Source organism: Prionailurus bengalensis, chromosome A3 (genome assembly GCF_016509475.1).
Source record: "Prionailurus bengalensis isolate Pbe53 chromosome A3, Fcat_Pben_1.1_paternal_pri, whole genome shotgun sequence".
Lineage (NCBI taxonomy): Eukaryota > Metazoa > Chordata > Mammalia > Carnivora > Felidae > Prionailurus > Prionailurus bengalensis.
Window position 1 is genome coordinate 96716536 of NC_057354.1, and position 8570 is coordinate 96725105.

Genomic DNA, 8570 nt, shown 5'->3' on the forward strand with positions numbered 1-8570 from the left:
AAAAAAAAATTTTAATTAAAAACAAACAAACAAAAGATAGAGTGTGGTATAATATAACCAAAACTGGTTGCCTAAAGAAAACATTCAACGCTAGTCTGTAGTTAACGGCAGATATAACCAATCTCTAATTAGAAATTGTTTTATTTTTTTATTTAAATTTAATATTTTTTAATGTTCATTTGAGAGAGCGAGAGAGATTGTGCATGGGTGGGGGAGGGGCAGAGAGTGAGGAAGACACAGAAATGAAGCAGGCTTCAGGCTCCCAGCTGTCAGCACAGAACCCAATGTGGGGCTTAAACTCATGAACCATGAGATCATGACCTGAGCCAAAGCGAGACATTTAACCAACTGAGCCACCCAGGCACCTCCAAATTCAGTTTAGATCTTTAAGGTGTTTATACTTTTTGATAGGAAAAAATGAAGAACTTTTGCTTTAGGGCCAAAAAGGTATACCCAGTATTAAAGCAGGCCTCAATAAACTATTAACATCTGCAGATGTTAATAAATTCATGATAGTAATGATAGTGATAGTAAATTCAGAAGATGTTAAAATTAGGTGAACATGGTATGGGATATTGTAGAATCACAGAGACATAAAACAATCACATTCTTACAGACCATCCCCTTATTTGGTAGATATAGTAAACCCAGAGAGACTTACCCAAATTTACAAAGCTGGAAAGTAGTGTAGACGAATCTCTTTCCAAGGATTCTCAATCCATTGTCCAACTGACTGATTCCTAGAATACGCTCACAGAAATGACAGAAATTCTACTTCATGGATAAACAGCCTCTTGCCATGACTACCTCCTTCACAGATTAGGCCTTTTATAGTTGGGACCTCATCTCCCAATGGGGATATGCCAGAAAAAAATTCACAACTGCTTAATAAGACCCACTTTTAGCCTCATTTATTTTGACCTTCAAGCATTTACTTACTGAAGTGCATGAAGTTTCTATTCAGATTAATGCCAAGTTTCAATTGCCATAGACCACAAGAAAAATCATTTTTTTTCATGTGATTCCCCAAAAATGAATTCAACAACACTTTTATCAGCCATGTTTTTAATCCATTAGCAATATTGACTTTGCCATGAAATGAGAGTAATTCAAGTTTAAATTATATTATAAAGCTGAAATTATTATAGCTTTGCCTGCTAGTTTTACAGTAGTTAAGGATATGTCAGGGTTTTCATGCTGAAGCTTTATATTTCAAAGTTTTACAATCAGACATTAAAGAAAAAAAAGAGCCAAATGGCTTTTGAGACTGCATTGGTGCCTGTGAGAAATCCATGTCAGGCTTTTTATTCAAAGAGATCCACTTCGATGGGCAAGTCCCTCTGCTTAATAACTTTCATTATTAGATTGGCTATGGGTGCTACTGACACATTTTCCTAATGCTACAGAGTGGGGTCCACTTTGGGGTTGTTCCTCCTCAGTAGCAGGCATGGAGCTCTAGGTGGTACTATAAGTAGAAGACAGAAGATACAATACAAGCCCCCCAGACTTTTAATACCTGACTATGGGCAGATTACTTAATATTGTTGAGACTCGGGGCACTTGGGTGGCTCAGTTGGTTGAGCGTCCGACTTCGACTTCAGCTTGGGTCATGATCTCGGGGTCTGTGAGTTAGAGCCCCGCATCCGGCTCTGTGTTGACAGCTCAGAGCCTGGAGCCTGCTTCGGATTCTGTATCTCCCTCTCTCTCTGCCCCTCCCCCACTCATGCTCTGTCTCTCTCTCTCTCTCTCTGTCAAAAATAAACATTAAAAAAGTTAATATTGTTGAGACTCAAGTTATTTAAAATGAAGAATGAGGAAAAATCTATCCTATCTTTCTGAAAGCAAGTGACTGGACCTTTTGTAATCCTTTCCAATACTCATATCTATGAGCTTAAAATCAGGAGGCACCTGGGGCACCTGGGTGGCTCACTCAATTAAGCATCTGATTTCTGCTCAGCTCAGGATCTCATGGTTCATGAGTTTGAGCCCACATCGGGCTCTGTGCTGACAGCTCAGAGCCTGGAGCCTGCTTCAGTTTCTGTGTCTCCCTCTCTCTCTCTGCTCCTTCCATGTTCATGCGATCGCTCTCTCTCTCAAAAATAAATAATAAAACATTTAAAAAATAATAAATTGAATAAATATAAATAAGTAAGTAAGTAAATAAATAATAAAATGAGGCACCTACTATAAGAGATCCTTAGTAATAGAAAAGAGATTTTTATCTCCATCTCAAATTTGAGACATTAAAAAAACATCATTCCCCAAAATAACCAATATAAAGCAAGTACTGGCCTTAAAACATATTTATTTAAATTATATCCCCCAATAAATTGCAAATGAACATTGTAGCTATTAATCACTTGGCATGAATATTCTGAAGACAGATCTATATTAAACATTCTTGATGGGCCATGTACAGGAAATGGACATAAATGAAATTACTATTCTTTGATGGAAAGCTCCCTGAAGTCAGAAAGAATAGTGAACTAAGAAGAGAATGGACAACAGTGTTGAGTAAATTGAAACTTCCTCCATAACTCTGCTCAGGATCGCTGGTGTCATTTATATTTAGTTTCATGCCACATGGGACGCTTGGGTGGCTCAGTCAGTTAAACTTCCAACTCAAGTCAGATTTTGGCACAGGTCATGCTCTCACAGTTCAGTTCGTGAGACGGACTCCTACATCAGGCTGCTGCACAGAGCCTGCTTAGGATTCTCTCTCTCCCTCTCTCTGTCCCTCTACCATTTGCTCCTTCTCTCTCTCTCTCTCAAAATAAAGTAAAAAAAATAAAAATTTTAGTTTGACTCCACACAAATTTAAGCCTCCTATAGGCATAACAATGTTCTGACATCATGCTTTGTTTCAATAAATAAAATGGCTTTCATGCTTCCTGGAAATGTATGACTTTATGCTGAGGAAGCTATGCAAATTCTTAATGACAGTAATAGTTTCTATACCTTCTGCATTTACTTAGTGGCCAGCATGAAGCTACATAATTTATATATATCCTCTCGGTTAATAATCATAACGATCCATGGAGGAATTATCGTCCTTTCACTGGTAATGAAATGGAGACTTAGGAGAAATAACCTCATCAAGGTCATTTGTGAGTGACAAATTCATTATTAGGATCTGGCTTTCTTAAAGCCTGCAGGTTTTTTGTTTGTTTGTTTGTTTTTTCTCCAGGTTATAAATGCTTTGTGCTTCTAACACAGAAGAAACTTGGTGATGGATATATAGCCATTTGATGTTTCTCTGAGTAAGAGTTCCAGTTCAGGCTCTCTTTCTTATAGAATGTAAATGAATACCTACACATACATATGTAATTGTTACCAAAATTAAGTTAATCACTAAAGGAAGATTTATCTGAACTTTCTCTTGTATTTCTTTCACCTTTGCCACAAGGCCCTGGAGCCTCTGACCTCTCAAGAAGATGTAGGTCCTTCCAATATCATTTTTAAAATCTTATTGCCATCACTGGAACATCCATTTGAGCCACTTTGAGATATATGGCACATCTTGGGTCCTTGGCTATAATTAAGATATTTTCTGATGTTACTTCACTTTCCTATGGTCCAGAGTCTTATCAACTGTTTTGCTGTGATTGCTCTGAAGTGGTTTCAGAATACAATTGATTTACTTGTGACATCAGTGTCACTTATAGGAGATACTTCAAGTGTGACATCTAGGCTTTGGATAGATGACAACTTTGCATCTAAAATACTGAGAGTTGTTTCAATCTGTTATATATGACGAGAAAGATCTGCCAGTTTCTCCTTACAAACTGTAGAAAAGTGGTTGAGGAACTGTACTGTGCTCACCACAAATTGGTTTAGAAATGCCACCGTTATTTTCTGGTGAACAGCTGGTACTTCTGTTGGTTCTATGCCTGACCTCATAAGAGGAAGCCCACCTTCGTCCATCTCCTTAATGGGTGGGAGACCCTGAGCTCACCCATAAACCCCTCACCAGTGGGGTTGCCCAAGCCTGCACTCTTAAATTATATGTTACATAATATACAATGGAATACTACTTGACAATGATAAAGAATGAAATCTGGCCATTAGTAGCAACATGGATGGAACCGGAGGGTATTATGCTAAGTGTAATAAGTCAGGCAGAGAAAGACAGATATCATATGTTTTCACTCATATGTGGATCCTGAGAAACTTAACAGAAGACCGGGGTGGGGAGGAGCAGGGGGAAAAAAGTTACAGAGATGCAGGGAGGCAAACCATAAGAGACTCTTAAATACTGAGAACAAACTAAGGGTTGATGGGGATGGGGGAGAGGGGAAAGTGGGTGATGGGCATTGAGGAGGGTACCTGTTGGGATGAGCACTGGGTGTTGTATGGAAACCAATTTGGCAATAAATTATATTTAATAATAAAAAAGATAAAAAATAAACTCTCATAATTTCCTAGGAGGACAGAAAAACAAATTAATCTCTCAGTGAAGACAAGGAAAACATTTTGTAAGTGAAATCTCTAGCACTCGACATTCCCTGAGACCAAATGGTACAATCCAATCAGTCTCTAAGCCCTGCAGTTTCTATTTCCAAACATCCATCATCTACTCCCTTCTTTCTATTCCCAGAAACCCTACATTTGTCCAGACCATTCTCTTGCTCCATATGAATCACTGAACAGTCTCAGAGAAACTTTTCATGCCCCACTCACCCTCCTGTAGGCAACCCAGGTTTAAAGACCTGGATATACGCACTCAGTTGTTTAGTAATAAAAAACTAACTGGAAATCTCCACAACATCATGGTTAGTTGATTGATTCCTAATCTATTCCAATTGAGAATGCTAAATAAAAGATACACCTGCTCCAAATAGGAGAATACTTGGGAAAATACTCAGTTAAATTTTTAGCATCATCAGCAGTTACTCTCCATTCTATCTATGGCATCCGTCATTTTGTCTTTCCTTAAATTCCTCAAACAGGTCATGCTTCTTTTGCCTTAGGACCAAGAAACACACTTTTCTGTTTTCATTGTTCTTAAATGCTTGGCTCCCATGTGGAGCTAATTCCTACTCCTCTTTCAGACTTCCACATAAATACTGTTTTCTTTAGTACGCCTTTTCTGTCATGACGGTCTTAGCAAGGTTTTCCTGTTAGATAATCCCAGAGCATTTTATACTTGGCAACAATCACCATATAATCATAATTGCAATTCATGTTTTTCATTCACTCACAAAATATTTTTGAACACTAATTATGTGCGAGGAACTATTCTAAATGGTTTCTCTAATCTACAGGGGGAAAAGACAACAAATAAAATTATATATGTATATTCATATGCACACATATGTACATATATGTATAAATATATATAAAATAAGTCTAATGGGAAGAAAAATGAAAGAACAGCAGGTTTTGTATCAGTGATGCTGACCTGCATATGTGGCAGGGACATAGTTTACAGAATAAGTGGCAAGCGGTAATAAAGGTAAGCCTCATTTAAAGGCTAAGAATTTAGATTGAAGAAGGTGAAGATAGCAGATGTACATATCAATGGAGAGAGCAGTCCAGGTGAAGGAAAAATTTTGAGAACTTGTTATTAGATGTGAACATAACTACTATGTTTGAAGGACAAGTAAGAAAGCCTGTTAAGACTGGAATGGAGTGAACCATGCACAATAGACACCACAGTAGTAATGGAGGACATGATCAAGTAGAGCCTTAAGGTAATTCCATTTTTATTGAGTATAAAGAGGGACAGTTAGCAAAGTTTGAAAAGAATATCTATGTGAGGTGCCTGGGTGGCTCAGTCACTTAAGCATCGAACTCTGATACTGGCTCAGGTCACAATCCCAGGGTCGTAGGATCAAGCTCTGCATCGGGCTCAGCACTGAGCATAGAACCTACTTAAGATTCCTTCTCCCTCTTCCCCTGCCACATGTGTGCTTTCTCTCTCTTTTTCTCTCTCTCTCAAAAAAAGAAAAGAAAAGAAAAGAATATCTATGTAATCTTTATTTAAATAAATCCTTTCTGCAGCTGTTGGAAGACTATACAATTTCATGGATAGGAACAGGGTGATATGTTATGAACCTATTGTAGCAATCCAGATGAGAGATTCTTATGGCTAGAACCACAGTGGCTATAGTGAAGATGGAGGGAAATGAATAGATATGTGGCTATATTGAAAGCACAATCAACTAGATTTTTTTTTGACAGATCAGACATAAAATGTAAAAAAAGCAGAATACTTAAGGATAAACCCAGGTTTCAAATGACATGAGCAACTGGAAGTTCCTAACAAAATTATGGAAAACTGTGGGTGCAAGGCAGAAATCTGTTCACGAGATCATTGAGAAGCATATTGCTAAGTAACATCGACATTGGGGGAATTTTTTGGTTTTCAAAAAAACACAAAAATGCAGTATATACAGATAAAACAGATATAATTGCCCTTCTCAGGTAATGGTACTAAACTGTCCCCTAACCACAACACAGTTATTTTATGGTTCAACCATTTTATACTCACTAACAATGTAAAAGGTACAATGAGAAGTGGTAGCAATTGAAAATGTTTGATCAATAAGTGAACTGCTAAGACATACAAGGAGTTGAATGGTATATTCTATTACGTGAATGAGCCATTATAGAGAGTGATGTAGGCATAATCCATGGGGATACATTTATAATGGTAGAATTTGTGATGTTAGAATAGATACAATGCAGGTATATATCTTCTCCATCTATAATTAAGATCATCAATAAACTTCTGAAACAAAAGTAGTATGGAGTAACAGGCCTACTACATTCCAGGCACAGTGCAAATTTGTTTTTGTTGTTGTTGTTGTTGTTGTGTTTTGTTTTTGTTTATGCTTTGTTTTTGTTAGATAACCTCTTTATCTCTTTTTAGCCTTCTATGTGGTAAATACTATTATTATTTTTTTTCAATTTCCAGACCTGGGAGATTTGGGATGGGGAAATTAAGTAAGTTGCCAGCTCATATAACTATAAGTTGGTAGAGCGTGAACTAGTATGTAAATTTGACCTGTGCTCTTCACCACCATGAAATAATACCTTTGATGGGGAACCTCAAAACATAACAGGAGATTTTTAACTGAAGATTTTGGTAATCTCTCTAGTTGTAATCATATCTCATTCTCTTCTGTTGAGAAAAGGCTCTCTTAGCTGATGTATCTTTTCTCCCTTTCAGAACACCTAAATTATGGCCAATTACAATCCCACTTCCTGAATCCTTTCTGGCTTTCAGCATTTTCCTGCTCTGACCTCTTCTAACACTTACGGTGGAAGTAAGCCACTTAACTCTAAATTATTGATTGTTTGTTCTATACTGCATATTACTAGTTTTAGATTATTTATTTCACACACTGGCACAACACAGAGCTTAATAAAGTGACAATTGCATAACTCTGAAGTAAGCTAAAATTAAGAGAAATAATGATTTAAAATGTTAAATTATTATAGAATTTTCTCAATGCAAGATTCTCTCTACCTACTACTTAGTTGAAAGGTAAGCCATCTCATAATTTAAATAAAAAAGAATTACACTAGAGTGCATGGGTGGCTCAGTGGGTTGAGCATCTGACTCTTGAGTTTGGCTCAGGTCATTGTCTCAGAGTTGTGGGACTGAGCCCTGCATCATGCTCCACGTTGATTGTGGAGCCTGCTTAAGATTCTCTCTTTTTTCTTTTTTTAAGTTTATTTATTCATTTTGAGAGAGAGAGAGAGAGAGAGAGAGAGAGAGAGGGAGAGAGAGAGAGAGAGAGAGAGAGAGAGAGAGAGAGAGAGAGAGAGAGAGAGAGAGAGAGAGAGAGAGAGAGAGAGAGAGAGAGAGAGAGAGAGAGAGAGAGAGAGAGAGAGAGAGAGAGAGAGAGAGAGAGAGAGAGAGAGAACATGGGCACACATGCATGGGGAAGGGCCAGAGAGAAAGGAGAGAGAACAAATCCCAAGCAGGCTCTGGACTGGCAGTGCAGAGCCTGATGCTGGGTTTGAACTCAAAAACTGTGAGGTCATGACATGAGCCAAAATCAAGAGTCAGACACTTAAATGACTGAGTCACCCAGGTGCCCTAAGATTCTCTCTCTCCCTCTACACCTCTCCTCCACTTGTTTACTCTCTTTCTCTATATAAAATAACAAAAGAAGGCAGGAAGGCAGGCAGGCAGGCAGGCAGGCAGGAAGGAAGGAAAGAAGGGAAGAACAAATTATACTAGTGGAGGGCCTGGGCTTATTATTCCGTGGTAGAAAGCAGTAACATACAACTTTCATGAGAATTACTTCATGGATCTTGTTCTAATTTGAATTTTCATTATACCAAACCCAGAAATTATGGGACACCGGAAATCTCAACAGATTTTAATATTCATTTGAATTCAGATTTTCAGATGAAATTATTTCCTATAATCTTTCCAAATTTAACAGACAGAATAAACAGTGTCTTCCAGGAAGAAATCCTGGAATGATTAATTGGAAATTATGCTGAGTATTAACCCTGAATGTATTACTGTCAGACTCAGGTATAAAGACTTGTGCCCAACTATGAGGATAGAAAAATAAAACTCTTTTTTTGTTGTTGTTTTAATATACTCC

At 37.6% G+C, this 8570-nt stretch overlaps 1 pseudogene; it reads right to left on the minus strand.

The window, feature by feature from the left end:
• Positions 1-3344: 3344 nt before the first annotated feature.
• Positions 3345-3924, minus strand: LOC122467003 (annotated as a pseudogene).
• Positions 3925-8570: the final 4646 nt, after the last annotated feature.